At 48.6% G+C, this 17768-nt stretch overlaps 1 pseudogene; it reads left to right on the top strand.

The window, feature by feature from the left end:
- The first annotated feature begins 878 nt into the window (after positions 1-878).
- On the top strand, positions 879-2978 carry LOC136499323 (F-box/LRR-repeat protein At5g02910-like; annotated as a pseudogene).
- Positions 2979-17768: the final 14790 nt, after the last annotated feature.

The raw sequence follows: 17768 nt of genomic DNA, 5'->3' as shown, positions 1-17768 counted from the left end.
CATTTCGATGCAATCAGAATCGATTTCCAGAGGCGTTTTTCCAAACCGCTACTACGCCATTGTAGGTTATAGGCCTCTTCACAGATGGAAAGGCCAGTATCATCGACATCATCGGGGCATCAAGCAAAGTCAGATATGTTTCTCCGAAAGACCTTTGGCGAGAACAAATCATAACGTGCATGTTTAGATTTAGCCAGCTTCAGTGCCAAGATATTAATGGAAATGCAGCACGCGCACGGTGCGCTTTCTCCAAAACCTGCCTGCAAATTGTCATTTGAACAAATTCAGTGAAATTATTCTTCTTGAGGAAGAAGCATCTACGTCCCATTTTTCTCATTGGTTGGTGTATGTATTCTTTTCTCTCTTTTTTCTCCTTTTTTAACAAGAAGAAGATGGCAAGTGGCCGAAATTAAAGCGGTAGAAGATGGTATCGACGTCCCATTTTCTCATTGGTCAGAGGAACAATATAATAAGATATATTGATTAACTACTGCACGGAGTAATTCAAGAACCAATACCAAATCAAAATTGTGTATATTTGCTTTCTCCCTCTAATTTATGTGTTATCTTAGTATTTGCCAAACTAAAGAGCCTCAACATTAATTATCGATCCCTGAAAATTCCGACATTAATTAATTAGAGAAATAGTATGTACCATTTCTATCGTCGTTCACCACAAATGTTTGATAGTTTTTTTCTCCCGTCACAACGCACGAGCATGTTTGCTAGTCATATATAATGCCCAGCCCCCCTCTTATCTCGTGGCTTAATCTTCACTTGGAAGTTGGAAGCCGGAAGGCGAGTTGCCGAGTACGAGTAGTCGTGGCGCTGATGGAGGCCGAAGTTGGAAGTTGGAAGTTGGAAGCTGGAAGGTCGTGATGGCCAATGGAGTTGCATTGGTGAATGTTAATCGGCGCTCGTGTGGGCTGCGGCAAGGAGTCTAATTGGGCCTTTAATTACTGATTAGGGGGGCTTTAATCTTTTGGGGCCAGGTGTCGTCGCGCCATCTTCTCAAAAAAAAAAAGATGTGTAAGCCAAAATATTCAGAATTTGCATATTCGTTTCTGTTTATTCACTGTATTAACCTATTTATAGCATGTTATTGCACAATAGTACATCATCATCACAACTGCACCGGAAACATTGTTGTTGACTACTAATACAAGCAAAAGCACATTTTACTAAAGCTGTTGTTAATTGGGGCTAGCTGTTAGCAACTGTGCTGCATTACTGAGTTTACCTAGCACAGTTATGTTCCTCTGAACAATTTACCTATATAATGCAGTGCACCACGTGCCATTGTGTGGAGAGCTACCCTGGGGTACAATGTTACTCCGTGTGCTTGTACTGTTTTTCCTTCTTCAATTGAAGTAATGGCTTGCAGGAAATATTGTTTCACATACATTCCCTGATGCCAATGCGTGAAGCTGCTCGTGCTGCTTGTGCATCTGGTGCCTTTTTACATTCCTGGAGATGTTATCCCAATCTCATCTTCAATAAGGATACGATTGGCTTGAAGAGAAATGGGCATGGAGAGAATTTCCACCACAAAATTGACCGCATTCTTAGGAATCGCTCAGGCACTGGCTTGAAAACGTTCAATCTTGATTACAGCGGCATGAGGGGGTTCAATGGCACTAGTTATTTTGATAATTGGCTTCAGATTGCTCTTAAACCAGGGATTGAAGAACTCACCCTCTGGTTGCCCGAAACAGAAAAACAATGCAACTTCCCATAATCATTATTATCTGATGGGGTTCGAAACTCACTTCAACTTCGTTTTGTTGACCTCTATCCCACAGTTGAACTTGGCCCCTTGGGAAACCTAACCAATCTGCATCTGTCGCATGTGAACATTACATGGGATGAGTTAAAGTGCCTTCTTTGCAACTCTCTTGCCTTGGAACAACTAGAGCTGGAATGCTGTGCGGAGATTATTTGCCTAAAGATACCTTGTGCCCTGCAGCGGCTCAGCAGCCTTAGTGTTTCTGGATGCGAGAGACGTACTGAAAGTGACAGAAAGCAAAGCTCCAAATCTCTCTAGTATTTTCCTTCGAGGACACAGGTTGAACTTTTCACTTGTGAAAACATTGCAAATGAAGAAACCAGTCATCTTTTGTTCAAACTTTGTCCATGATGCTCGTGCCAAGCTGCCAACCATTATGCCAAATTTTGAAACTCTTGACATAATTTCACAGGTTGAGGTATGTTCTCTACAAGATAGGGTGTTCTAACTTCTAAGCTAGTAATATGTACGGATTGCATTTTACATATCTGATACATGATTTTTTTTTTTTTTTTTTTTTTTGGAGGTGGTTGATGCACCAATGCTTCCTACCAAATTCCTCAACCTTAAGCACCTAAACATCTGGTTGACGTCTACAGGCAACTCCCGACTATATGACTATTTGTCTCTGGTTTCTTTCCTTGACGCGTCTCCTTCCTTGGAGACTTTAGTGTTAACTGTAAGGTTCTTTCGCTGTTCATTCATTTCTTCCTGCAAAGCTATGTGGTCAGTCTGGGTCCATTTAATTGAATCATCTTATCCTTTTTATTGTCAGGTGTCTCAGCGAAATATGATGCATGAATCGGTTTTTGCGGATTCACAACTGAGAGACATGCCAGATCTCCGCCATGGCTACCTCCAGAGTGTGAAGATATGTGGTTTCAGCTCAGCCAAGTGCTTGGTTGAACTAGCCTGTTATATTCTCAAGAGTGCAGTGTCACTTGAGTGTCTTACGTTGGACACCATTTATGTTCCTAGGTGTGGTCAAGGCAAGTATAAATATTGTGTTCCCATTGCTAATGGTGTTCTCATGGAAGCCCCTAGAGCGCTCTCGGCTATCAGAACATACATTGAGAATAAAGTTCCATCTACAGTTAAATTAACAGTTCTGGGGCCTTGCAGCCGGTGCCATGGCAGTGGAATTAAATATTCTGGAGGAAGATGGTGGAATGTACCCTTCTTTGTTTCTTGAACTATTTATATGGCTGTGTATATGAATTAAGTTAACTTTGGATGGGCCATGCTTTGTATATGAATGAATTATCAAGACTTATTTAATCTTTGCTTTTTTGTAGAATGACATGTCGATTTGTCCGTAGAGATGTTCTGTCAATTTGTGTGTATCTGATGCTTTAATTATTAAATTTTCAGTTGCAACAAGATGTAATTCGTTACTCGAGCTGTGTTGTTACTGTCAAACTAGTGTCCCCGAAACTTGGAGCTCGATCTACTACAAACTTAACTAAGCTTACAACTTGCACCCTATCTGATGAGTGAGTAAATTATGGTCATGGCTCACGAGCTAAGGTTAGCTTTCAGTCTTGGGCCTCTTTCAGCCCATTGGCTGAAGGAACACGCGTGGCCGTGGACGACCTTCCTCCGCTTTGCGAGCCAAGCACATGGGCCAGGGATTGAAGCTCCTGTACCATTGGGCTGCATTTAAGCAGCAAGCATCTCTCTCTCTCTCTCTCTAAACCTCCCTGATGGGCATCCCAAAGCCCACAGGCCACAGAGAGACAGTTAACTTAATCACTTTGGTCCCTGTCTATTCTTGGAGGTGGCGCCGGCGGAGGAGACGAGAAGGACGTGTCGAGCTCGACGTTGTGGCGGTCGTTAGGAAAGCGTCAGGGAGGTCGGAGAGTACGACGCGACAACTCCCGCGCAAAAACTAGAACCCCACGCGCAAAAACTCGAGTCGACGAGGCGACCGTACAATGGCGACTCGAGCCGGCGGCGACTCCACCTCGGGCCACGAGTTTTCCCCATCGCCTTGCCAGACGACGATGGACCTGTCTCTTCGCGTTGGCGGGCGGGTTTTCCGCAAAAATGACTTCACGGAGACGGGTCAGGAGACCCGTTGTACGTGCCCTTAGCAGATTAGTACAAACTAAGAGCTCATTTGGCGAGCCGCAACTAATAGGCAAGCGCATCCGACCCCAAGAGTTGGAAACTAAGAGCACTTTTCTTTCCCTCTCTCTTTCTTACCCACTTCCTCTTGTATCCGCTCGCTCCGCCTCGACCGTGCCTCTGCCTCGGCACCGCCTGCGCCCTCCCTGCGACGTCAGCGGCGTCGAACCTCACCTCCAAGCACTGCCCATGCCCATGTCACCACGAAGGAGGGGAATTTTCGAGCAGGCCCACTTGGACGGAGGACAGAGCCGGGCAGAGCTATAATTTTGGGCTCCTCCATTCTTTGGTTCGTCGTGGCGTGAATTTTGGGCAGAGTTGTTCGTCCTCTTCCCATTTGGCTGACAAAGTTGTGAAGCTATAGGCGGAGCAGCTGGGAGAAGAGTACCGAACGAGTGCATTCGGCCCACGCACCATGGTGCCTATCAGCGGGTGCATAGACGTGTCACGAGCACCGTCGCCCCGTACCATGGGCCTATTTGGTTGGTTGGTTCTATGCCACCAAAAACCAATCTGAAATTTGGTCTTGTCCTTAAATTTTGGTCTTTGTTTAGTTCAAAAGACTGAGTTTCACTTTGCTCAAAAAATTTATGCTGGCAACACTAGTACAAAAGCAAACCAAGTTTTGGCAGAGAGTACGTCCTCCAAATCGGAGACCTCGAATTGGCTTGGCCAACTGCGCGCGTTTTCTATCACTGAGGTGGCAGCTTCCAATTGGCTAGGCCCCGTTTGGCTTGCTAAATCTTGGCTGAAACTGGCTGAAAAACGTTGTTCTGGCTGAATTGTTGTGAGAGAAAAACACTGTTCTGGCTAAAAAAACAAGCCGAATATAGGGTAAGTCGAACAGAATATTTGAGGCTACATACTCGGTACCTATTTAAGTGTCACCGTGGGATCCGTGTCAATCAAAGTTTCTAAAGTTTCACTAATATTGTAGAAAATATTGGCAATATTTATATCTCTAAATAAATTTATTATAAAAATAGATTCAACGATCTATTTAATGATACTAATTATGTACTATAAATACTAATATTTCTTTTTATATATTTAATTAAAGTTAAGTATGGTTGACATCTCACCAAGTAAGAAGGATAGATAAAAAGGGACAGATAGAGTATCTTCGTACCATTGCTACCGCATGCGGGCCAGGTCAAACCATCAGGCGACCAAAAAACGGTGCACGAATCGGCTACCAACGGATCAGTCGTTCTTCAGCCGAAAATGAACATATGAAAGGTCCGTGAGGACACAAGAGAGGGTGAATCTGGTGTCTGTTTCAAACTTACGGTGGCATATGGTGGATAGATCGAGTTGAGCCTCAACTCAAGCACAACTTTCATGAGCTCCAACATCTTTCAATGGTCAAGTATGGGGGCATATATAGCCAATGGCGGAGCCAGAAATTTGCGGCTGGGTATGCCATTTGCGGCAGGGGTATGGCCCCCGGTATACACAAGACAAGACATGGACCGCACCATCAGAGGTGGCTCAGCCCACAAGATCAAGGCGTGCACGGCGCTGCTCGGCATGCACCGCAAGATATTGTATAGTACCAAATAGCCTGTTTTCCTTGTAACACTACCCCTCCAGAGTATATAAGGAGAGGCAGTGGTCTCCTAATAGACACGATCCATACATCTCATACTCAATACAATACACCAAAGATACATGACGTAGGGTATTACGTCGATCAGACGGTCCGAACCTGTCTAAATCTTATGTCTTGGTGCTTGTGTCACCATCCGGTTCCTGATTACGCGCACCCCCACCGATAAATCTACCATCGTGGGATACCCCTCGGTGGACTGCCGAGCATCTTTTATCGACAGTTGGCGCGCCAGGTAGGGGTGTGCGCTTGATCCCATGGCGAGCCAGATGGACCTCAAATCAACGGCGCGTTCTCATCATCAAACTCGTGGAGATCCATGTCGGTCCACGACGACGATTCATCGCTGGCTACACCAGCCCCCGCGACAGCAGATCCGATCTCGGAACCACCTCCGAGGTCGTCTTCACCAACAACTCACCGCCCGTCAGGTGCTCGCCGTCAACGCCGACCAGATAATGCCATACATCGCCGACCAGACCTTTTGTCTAAAGGTAAGTCACGTTTTAATATTCTTCTAAATATTCTCCAGTCTTCATATATCACCGTAATGTTTCTCCGAGCTGTTGTCTCCATATTTGCTCTCCAAATGATTTTTCGAACCCTCGAACGGTCATGTTGATGCTCGGACGCCTCCAGAGACGGCCCTGTCTCCGGCTCCTCCCTACACGTGCTACGGGCTCCGCGCTCTGCGTTATGGGCGGTCGACAGCGGTTCCTTGGTCACGCCTGTTCCTCCTACACGTGCACGGGCTCCGCGCTCAACATTATGGACTATGAGCTAGCTAGGGCTGGAGACTCAGCTACACACTAACTGGTCGGATGCTTTATATTAAAAATAAATACATCTTCACACCAACTGATCGCCGAGCCGCATACGTTATTTCATCGCCATTGCTGATTTTTCTCCGGAGTTCATATATTTTTACATCGTGTACTACCTGTTCTACATATTTGTATTGCAGGATCATCGTCCAGTTGATCGGATCACCCGGTGCTCGGACTTCTCCACCGATCAACTGGTCGGACCGCTAGATTCATCAACTTCGTCGCCGACCAGTTGATCAGATAGTTTGTCGGTCGCTTCTACTTAATGCTCACTTCGCCGCTGACCAGTTGACCAGACTGTTCGTCACTCGTGCTTTATCGCCAGCTACGTCGGTTACTCCTCGCCCCTCGGATTCTTCATGCTCGAGGACTAAGTGGGCACACTTCACCTCGCTCTTCGGTGCTTGGACATCGCCAGCTACGCCGGGGACTCCCCGGTGCTTGGACCTCACCAGCGACGCCAGGGACTCCTCGCTCTTCGGTGCTCGGACATCGCTAGCGATGCCGGGAACACCTCGCTCCTTGGTGCTCGGACATCGCCAGCAACGCCAGGGACTCCTCAATGCTCGGACATCGCCAGCGACGTCGGGGACTCCTCGCTCTTCGATGCTCGGACATCGCTAGCGACGCCAGGGACTCCTCGCTCTTCGGTGCTCGGACATCACCAGTGACGCCGGGAACACCTCGCTCCTCGGTGCTTGGAAATCGCCAGCGACGCCGGGGACTCCTCGGTGCTCGGACATCGCAAGCGACGCCGGGGACTCCTCGCTCCTCGGTGCTCGGACATCGCCAGCGACGCGGGGGACTCCTCGGTGCTCGGACATCGCCAGCAACGCCGGGGACTCCTCGCTCCTCGATGCTCGGACATCGCCAGCTACGCCGGGGACTCCTCGCTCCTCGATGCTCGAATATCACCAATGACGCTGGGGACTCCTCGCTCCTCGCTGCTCGGACATCGCCAGCGACGCCGAGGACTCCTCGGTGCTCGGACATCGCTAGTGACGCCAGGGACTCCTCGCTCTTCGCTGTTCGGACATCGCCAGCGACGTCGGGGACTCCTCGGTGCTCCCTTGGTGGTCGAATGATGTCGGCAAAGCTTTCAGACTTCTTTTTCTTTGACCCTGCTATAAGATTCATTCTTCATCTTCTAGTAGGCTCGGGGACTAAGTGGGCACACTTCACCTTGCGGTGAATGTGCGCTTTTCTCATCTCGAGGCTATGCCCGGGAACTGGCTGCCTGCTCGGCTGGTCTTCTACTTTCTGACCCTGGCACCACGTGACTACGTCACCTACTGTCAGGCTCGGGGACTAGCTGTGGGGGTATGGCCACCGGTATCTACAAGACAAGACATGGGCCGCACCATTAGAGGTGGTCCAGCCCACAAGATCAAGGCGTGCACGGCACTGCTCGGCGTGCACCGTAAGCTATTGTATAGTATCAAATAGGATACTTTCCTTGTAACCCTACCCCTCCAGAGTATATAAGGAGAGGCAGGGGTCCCCTACTCGACATCTCAATGCAATACATCAGAACATAGGATGTAGGTATTACGTCATACTGATGGTCGAACCTATCTAAACCACCTCCAAGGTCATCTTCACCAACAACTCACCGCCCGCCAGGTGCTCGCCATCAACGCCGACCAGATAACACCATATGCCGCCGACCAAACGTTCTGTCTAAAGCTAAGTCACGCTTTAATATTCTCCTAAGTATTCTCCAATCTTCGTATATCGCCATAATGTTTCTTCGAGCTGTTTTCTCTATGTTTGCTCTCCAAACGATTTCCCGAACCCCCGAACAGTCGCGTTGATGCTCGGACGCCTCTAGAGATGGCCCTGTCTCTAGCTCCTCCCTACACGTGCACGAGCGTCTGCCCTCTGCATTATGGGTGGTCGGCAGCGGCTCCTTGGTGACGCCTGTTCCTCCTACACGTGCACGGGCCTCACGCTCGATGTTTTGGACTATGAGCTAGCTAGGGCTGGAGACTCGGCTACATACTAACTGGTCGGGCGGTTTATATTAAATATAAATACATCTTCGCTCCAACTAATCATCGAGCTACATATGCTATTTCATCATCATTGCTGATTTTTCTTCGGAGTTCATATATTTTTACATCCTGTACTACCCTTTCTATATATTTGTATTGCGGGATCATCGTCTAGGTGATCGGATCACCTGGTGCTCGGACTTCTCCACCAGTCAACTGGTCGGACCGCTAGGTTCATGGACTTCGTCGCCGACCAGTGATCGGACTGTTCGCCGGTCGCTTCTGCTCAATGCTCACTTCACCGCCGACCAGTTGACCAGACCGTTCGTCGCTCGTGCTTCATCGCCAGCTACACCAGGGGCTCCTCGGTGCTTGGATTCTTCATGCTCGGGGACTAAGTAGGCACACTTCACCCCGCTCCTCGGTGCTCAGACATCGCCAGCTACGCCGGGGACTCCTCGGTGCTCAGACATCGCCAGCTACACCGGGGACTCCTTGGTGCTCGGACATCGCTAGCTACGCCGGGGACTCCTCGGTGCTCGAACGTCGCTAGCTATGCCGGGGACTCCTTAGTGCTCGGACATCGCTAGATACGCCAGGGACTCCTCGGTGCTCAGACATCGCTAGCTACGTTGGTTACTCCTCGAGGCTCGGATTCTTTGTGCTCGAAGACTAAGTGGGCACACTTCACCTTGCGGATGTCGCCAACAACACCGGAGACTCCTCGCTCTTTGGTGCTCAGACATCGCCAGCGACGCCGGAGTCTCCTTGCTCCTCGATGCTCGGACATCGCCAGCGACACCGGAGACTCCTTGCTCCTCGGTGCTCAGACATCGCCAGCGATGTCGGGGACTCCTCGCTCCTCGGTGCTTGGACATCGCTAGCGACGCCGGGGACTCCTTGCTCCTCGGTGCTCGGACATCGCCAGCGACACCGGGGACTCCTCGCTCCTCGGTGCCCGGACATTGCCAGCGACACCGGGGACTCCTCGCTCTTCGGTGCTCGGACATCACTAGCGACGCCGGGGACTCCTCGCTCTTCGGTGCTCGGACATCACCAGCGACGTCGGGGACTCCTCGCCCTTCGGTGCTCGGACATCGCTAGCAACACCGGGGACTCCTCGCTCCTCGGTGCTCGGACATCGCCAGTGATGCCGGGGACTCCTCGCTCCTCAGCGCTTGGACATTGCCAGTGACGGCAGGCACTCCTCGCTCCTCGGATCTTTCTACGTCTCGTCGGTGTGCTATCAAGCTGCTCCATGCTATTCGGGTCAGGGTGCTGATCTTGGGCAGCACGTCTGGGGTCTTGATACGCACATGTCGGATGACGTCGGCAAGCTTTCAAACTTCTTTTTCTTTGACCCTGCTACAAGATTCATTCTTCATCTTCCAGTAGGCTCGGGGACTAAGTGGGCACACTTCACCTTGCGGTGAATGTGCGCTTTTCTCATCTCGAGGCTACGCTCGGGGACTGGCTGCCTGCTCGGCTGGTCTTCTACTTTCTGACCTTGGCACCATGTGACTACGTCACCTACTGTCAGGCTCGGGGACTAGCTGTGGGGGTATGGCCCCCGGTATCCACAAGACAAGACATGGGTCGCACCATCAGAGGTGGTCCGGCCCACAAGATCAAGGCGTGCATGGCGCTGCTCGACGTGCACCACAAGATATTGTATAGTACCAAATATGATACTTTCCTTGTAACCCTACCCCTCCAGAGTATGTAAGGAGAGGCAGGGGTCCCCTAGTGGACACGATCCATACATCTCATACTCAATACAATACACCAAAGACACAGGACGTAGGGTATTACGTCGATCAGACGGCCCGAACCTGTCTAAATCTTGTGTCTTGGTGCTTGTATTACCATCTCGCTCACCTCTACGACAAATCTAGCATTGTGGGATACCCCTCGGTGGACCGCCGAGCATCTTTTGTCGACAGCCACGTATAAAAAATTTCGAAGCAAATATGTAATATAATGGACAATAAGTTATAATGGCCATAACAAATCCATAATAATAACCAAAGTACAAGTTCTAAACATAAATAATTAAGATATATTACAAAACAGTAAAGGCTACTACAATATAACTCTATGATCCCTTTGTTGGAAAAGATAGATGATATCCTCATCTTTCACTTAACTAAAGAATTCCCTCTCAACAAATGTAACCAGGCAATTGTTTAAATATTCATCACCCATTTTGTTCCTTTGCTTGTTCTTCACATAATTCATCGTGGAAAACACTCTTTCAACACTAGCAGTGGTTACGGGAAGAATTAGCACCAACTTAAGAAGCTTGTAAAGAACATAATATTGTTCATCTTTTTGTGTGTCCACAAGCTTAACTGAAAGCTCACATAGGTTGTTCAAATTTTTAAACCTTTCAACTCTACGAACATGAGAAATGTACATAGTAAGCTGCCATGGAAGTTTCCCTAATTCCTCAGTTGTGAAATCCTTAGGTTAAAACTTTGTAGCAAGTGTAACCAACTTGGCTTGATCATAAGCAGCAAATGAATCAAGTGGACTAAATGCGGCCATGCAAGAAAGTAGTTCTGTGTTTACCTCATCAAATATGTCATTCAGTTCTCCAAGTTGCCTATCAATGATGCTCATAAACATATCAACATGGAAGCAATGATAGTTCATTGCACCATTTGCTTCATCATCATTCTGAGCTTGCACAAGTTGGGAAGCTTCACCATCATTCTAAGCTGGCACAAGTGCTAACAGCATATTTCTCTCATTACTCTCAATCTCAACAGAATTAGCATTTGGTGTGGATGTGGAGGCTGTTTTTTTCCTTTGCAGCTTTATCCCACAATGCAAATATGCCAACACCCTTCTTCCTCATATACATTACAAGAATTAAGAATACAATCAAAGATTAGAGAAAGAAAATTTCAATAGTTCACTGAATCACTGAGGAGTGGATCTAGGGTGTTCTGGATCTGCTCTGGACTTCTCACCTTGCTTGAAGCCGCCGAGGGGGAGGGGGAGGGCGTCGGCAGCTAACCTGGTCGGAGGGTGCTGCTGCTGCAGAAGGGGTGCCGCCCATGGCCGTCGGTGGCTGGCTCCTTCACGGGGGCAGGGCTATAGGGGGCAAGCCGCCGACGCCGAGCCAAAGAGGGGGAGGGGAACGGGCGAGTCGGCCTGGCTAGAGTGGGGGAGGTGGCGTCGTGGCAAGGCGCTGCCCCTGCCTGGTGGTGCCGCCACGTCGGTCACTAGAGTCAGGGAGGGGGAGCCGGGAGGTCGCGGCGCGGTCGCGCAGAGCCGAGGAAGCAAAGCAGGAGGCGACGTGAGCGACGGAAGCAACCGAGCATGCCAGCAGGGGGTGAAGCGAGCGACGCAAATGTTTTCTGGGCTTGGTTCCTTTGTGGGCTGCCAGAAACGGCTATTGGATTGAGCCTATGAGCCATATTTGCACAATATGATGTAAACATACCAAGACACATATAAAGTTATGTATACATATTAATTTTTCTCTCAAAATCTTGGGTATGCCTATACAGGGGCATACCCCTGGCGCCGCCCCTAATATAGCCCCAACTCCAATGACTGTTGGGAGACTGGGCTGCCTTGGTGTGGCAGAACCGCCTAATCTAATGCCTCCTAGGAGTGCTCATCTTTCATTAGACACTAAGCACTTAAGGGAGAACACCAAATTACACGGTCCTGTCGGGCACACCCCAAGGGAGAACCCGAAAATCCACATTTTTCCATCAGGATCACAAATTAGAGAATAAAGCTTACATCATTCTTAACAATTTCTTACATCACTTTTAATACAACATCAGAGTATAATATTTATTATTATAACAACGGAATGTAATCATATTATCATAAGTATGAATAATTTAATTGAACAGCGGAATATAAACATGTGATTAGAATTACAGCGGAAATAATTAGCTAATCATGACATGATGAATCATTGATATGTAAACTATGACAACAGATTATAAAACTTTCATTTATAAAAATATTTAGTAAGAGTTATAAAAAAAAACTACGATCACAGCGTAAAGGAAATCCTCTCTGAGTCTACTAGGAGGAATCCACACACAAGAGTCAGCTCTAGCATCCACATGTCACCTGCAACAGGGGGAAATAAAACCCTGAGTACTCAATTATACTCAACAAGACTTACCCAACAGGAGGAAAGAAAAGACTCCAAAGATATGCAAGGCTATCTGGCTTGTGGGTTTGTTGTATCTATAGGAGCATTACTAAAAGTGCGTCCTTATATTCGATTTTTATTAGCAGTGCATTAGTTCATTAACTAACCATTCTATGTAAGCACATGTGCTACTTTCAAGCATGTGGTAAGCAATTAGATTTCCTTTTTTCATTCCATCTTTCATCTTTCAGTTCTTACTAAAGTGCTAGGCCTTCGACAAGACATACCGGATTTCTCGGTGATTCGTGAATCAATGCCCCCAGCTGGGTATCCCGAAAACACACGTCCCACTTGTACCCAAGGCACAAGCAGGACCAACCCATCACCCTCCTATCTTGGGTGTCCAGGTCTCCGTCCAAACTGGGACTCCAAGCCCCCGCTCCTGAGTCCCGGACTCAGTGCGGTGCAAGGACCTCCTAACCCAAAAACCACCCTGACAGTCGGTCCGAAAAGAGCCGGATCCACGACAAGAGAGCAACAAGTCTTCCAAGCGCACATCCCAAGTATGTGCTCGGGATAATAAGTCTGTGACTTGCCTAGAGTCTTATGTAATGGCTGATCCTTAACCGACACGAACAGGGAAAGCAGTATAACCAAGCTATGCCCCATGGCCCGGCGACACAACCTCTTACACCCACCAATACCCAAATCATATCCCTATCCGGTCACTATTTTTCCTTTCCACCATTTATATTTTCCAGATGATAATAATACAGTAATATATTTCCTATCTCTCGCGAGTGATAGATAATCACTCAACTTCTACCGGAGTCCTGTAGCATAGCAATCTACACGATCCTGTCATACTAGTAAGACTCATAGGATAAAGATATATATATACAAGTGGGTTCCATTCAACTCCTTAAAACTTAATGCACAAATATAATTTAAAGTACAGAAAAGTAGGGGTTATGCACCGGGGCTTGCCTGGGTAAGATTTAATCAGAAGTTAGCATTCCATCATGGCGACCGATCTCCAAAAGGACAATTTCTCCAGCAACTCCCGATGACTCCGTGATCCATCGACGTCCCTATTATGATATGCAATGCGATGTAATGCAAAGATATAATTAATCGACTTCAATCGGGACTCGTAAAATACGATTTACGTCTCTCAAGTTAACGAGCTAGTCCTAACAACGACCGTACTTAGGCTACATATCCAGGTTGTCGAATAAGGCGTTATTTTCCAAATAGTATTTCAGTTATACAAACCCAGGTAGTTTCTTTATTTCATTCTATCGATTTAATCGTTATTCAAAATAGGGCATCATTATCTTTAGCAAACTAATTATTTTGGAGCTACAAAAATTACAATGAACAACTAATAACATTAGTAATTTACTATAAAATTTTTAGAGTCAACACTATCACCGATTTATCCCAGAAACTCCTATAAGTTCACCTTTTTACAATATTAAGTACCTTAAATTAATTATATAGCTTCCAAGAATATTATCAAACTATGTGAACAAAATATACTAACAGGTAGATCATGATTTTAAGAAACTAACAAAACTGATTTCATAATCTATGGACTCCTAAATGATTTTATATTTAAATAACAAAATCAGCTCAGAATTTATATTACGAAATCTTCTCTAATTCCTTGGAAAAATGAAAGGAGTAGCGTGGCCCACGACCGGCGAACCGGCTTGGCCGAAGGCGCACGCGCGGCCCAGGCGATGGCAGGCGACGCCGACGACCCACAGGCGTGCGCGTGGCCTACCGACCAGGCGCGGCCCAGCGGCACATGGCCGACCCAGACAGGGCGCACGGCGCACGCGGCCCACAGAGGAGGTCGGTGGCCCAATCGGACAGCGAGCGTGGCCCAACCAGTTAGCCCAACTGGGCAAGCCCAGGATGCACTGACGGTTTTGCAAAAATGTCCCCAAGTTTCTATCTATTTAGTATGCTACCGTTTCTACAATTCATTCGAGTCACAGTCTTTACATCTAGACCCTCGGAAAATCTCGTATTTACATATTTACGTCCTCACCTTATCCTCCAAAACAGAGCACGGACAGGGAAGCAATCCGCCGGCCCAATCGGCGGCTCGCCGGCGGCGGAGGTGAAGCGAGGCGGCACGGGGAAGTGCCAGCGGCTCCAGCCGCACCCGAGGACGGAAACAGCGTGGCTGGGCGGGACCCGAGGAGCACCCGCCACACGCGCACACGGACGGCCGCAGGACAACGGCGGCGGCTGCATCGTCGGCGCCAGGCAGCAGGTGACGGTAGGCGAGGGCGGGCTCCATGGCACTGGGCAAACCCGGCGCAACCCCAGCTAGGCCCTGCGCGAGCCTTACGGCGGCATCAGCAACAGGGACGGAGCAGCGGCGACTGCGGCGTGGGCGCACGGGAGGAGCAGCGCCGAGGGGCGTGGTCCAGCGTGGACCAAGGCGGCGCTACAGGGAAGACGGGGAGGGGCGTCGGTGCGAGGAGAAATGAACCGTTAATATATATCGTTCTATTTATTAATGGATTTTATTTTATTTATAAAAGTTGATTTTCATGCTTAATCTAATAGAACAAACCGTTCGCTATTTATTTGCCCGAATTATTGTCAGATATTTCTAAATATCTTTACGCACTGAGTAATCTACTTGGACGTTTATTTGAGTCCATAAAACTAAGTCATACAGGATTTACTCATCACATCAAGTATGTTTTAAATCAAAAATCCAAAAAACTCGTTATGGAATTTTTTTTCTTAGACCTAAATCGTGGTGCTAAACAAGCTCGTAACACCAGGGGTGTTACACTTGGCAGGGCCACTGCCGCACCAGATAGATATGGTGATCGGACTGGAGAAATCTGGTGCACTCTGCTCCCCCAACTGGCCATGGAGACAGCACCCTCTGCCGATCCCTAGCAGTCGGATAGGACAGTGCCTGGCGCCTCAATGGCACAGGCATATCCCCCGTCGTCTCCCCTGGTGTTACGCTCCTCCACTTGGTGATCGAAGGAGTGACAACCTCCTCCTCCACCTCCTCCTCTAGTTCGTCTTTCTCGATCCGTTTGCGATCGGTGTGTTCTAACACTTTGGGTGTGAGGACCAATCTTTGCGTCAACGGCATGTCCATGTATAACCGTGTAGTGTGTTCCAGACTTGGGGCTGTGAGCAAAAGTTTGCAAATTGACACTACTATCACAATTGTTCAGGCTCACCTCAACTGAGTACATATCCGGTGCTCCCAGCCATTCCCATTCTCCCGTGCTCCTATTTGAAAAAGAAGCATCCAAATGTGTCCAAATAGTTTCAACAAAAAAAATGGATAGATGATAAAAAGTCTTATGTTTACATAAAATATGAGATGCAACAAAAATCTATGCAAAGAGATAAAAAAAAGTGAAATCAGCACTAGTTGCAGGTTTCGAATCAGACGTGAATAGAACTCGAAACTATCGAAGTGTCAATGGCTGGGACCGACCAATCAGGGTGGAGCACACGGATCGGTGCGCTGGCATCCATCCATCCGCTCCTCTCCTGACCTCCCCTCCCTCTCCTATAAAATGGGACCCACGTCGTAGTCACAAGTCACATCCCGTAACCGCCATCTGGTCCCACCAGATCAGAATTGAGATCCACATCACCGGAGAGAGGGAGAGAGAGAGAGTGAGAGCATTGAGGAGCCGACGGTCGGCGAGAGATGGCAGCCAATGGGAGGGTCGGGATCTGCGGGGTCGCTGAGGCGGCGCTCCTGACGGACAGCCACGACGCACTTCCCATCGCCGTGTTCATGCAGTTCGGGGAGGATGGCCAGGCCCCGGCGCTGTTGCAGCTCCTGACGACTACGACACAGGCCTTCGAGTGGACCTTCGACCGTGACCAGAAGCTAAGGCATCTAGCGCACGTCAGCTGCGAGCTGGACATCGTCCTGGTGGTCGTGGTGCCCGTGCTGAAGGAGGTCCCAACTAGCGCCATCGACGGGTGCCTCCTCAACCGCTATGGGTGGTTGCTCCGCATGATGGGGCGCAATTGACGGGGTTGGCGACTCCTTCGTCGTTGCCGCCCGAGAATTAAAATTTTTCCACCGCCACGCCCGCCACCTCCACCACGGGACCAAAGACATGCAGTGGCTGCTTGACAACATGGACGTCGTGAAGGAGAAGCTGCTGGATCTGAAGCGTCTAGTGGTGGAGATCCCCAACGTCGATGAGCCAGACGGCGGTGACGACGACGGCGACGGCGATGAGGCCGATGTCGGCGAGAAGCAAGCCCCAATTGGCTTGGGATTGGATGTTGTGTTGTGTTCCATTTTCGTGTTGTTTCCCGTCGTCAATAGGAGGAGTACTAGTATGTAATTCTTCTAGTAGTATACGGTAGTGGGGGTGATCAGGATGGCCAGAATCGTGATTGGCGAGAGTCGTGATCAGTAGTAGTAAGTCATAGTAGTATATGGATACTAGTTTCTCGAATCAGTCTGCAGAGTAGTATAGTAACTGGTTGGTGTGAGTTGTATATGTGATTTGTTCTTTCTTTTGAGATATGGAACCACATACAGTATTTATTATGTGCAACTTGTTTTCTATTCTGAGATTGTGTCTCCTCGGTAGAAAAAAACTGAACATAGGTACTCTATGGCTTTGTGCATCCATTGGGATTGGGGTTGGAGACAAGTTTGTTTCACATTGTTTTAGTATATCCAGTGAATGATTTTGTTCCATTAGAAAGTACTCCCTTAGTCCAATTTATAAAGTGTTAGTTTTACCAACAAACATGAGAGAACGAAGGAGAGAAAAGAGAGGAGAGCCAAGCGAGTGATGGGTCTAGTCTCTCTCCACCTTCCCCCTCTTCCTCTTTTTATAGGAAAGGTGAGAAGGGAGGTTTTCATTACCCCCCTGGTGGGGCTTGTATTTTACAATAGCACATCTAGGGGCTTTGAATGGGCCGTAAACCTTTCCTTACAGGCCCCTAAGCTATGTAATTGGGCCTAGAAAACAACGATGGGGGTACTGGCGAGAGTCTAACATAGGGGTATGCTAAGTCCCCGGGAGAGGAGAAGTCCACCGACGGACACCCCCCCCCCCCCCCCCGACCGATCTCATACATCGCGCGGGGGCTCGGGGGATATACCCATCGGGTATGCTCGCGCGCACCCTCTAGAAGGAGTTAGGCAGAGCACGAGCACACCTATGGCCACTACTCGAGACTCGGGGGCTCGCCAAGGCCCCGGACTGCCGAGCGACAGCAGCCCGAGCCTGACTCCAACCTAGCGCAGGCCCGAGCTAGCGCTTGG

Source organism: Miscanthus floridulus, chromosome 13 (assembly GCF_019320115.1).
Source record: "Miscanthus floridulus cultivar M001 chromosome 13, ASM1932011v1, whole genome shotgun sequence".
Taxonomy (NCBI): domain Eukaryota; kingdom Viridiplantae; phylum Streptophyta; class Magnoliopsida; order Poales; family Poaceae; genus Miscanthus; species Miscanthus floridulus.
The sequence above is the reverse complement of the archived record's forward strand: the minus strand, read 5'-3'. Positions and strand labels throughout refer to the sequence as shown.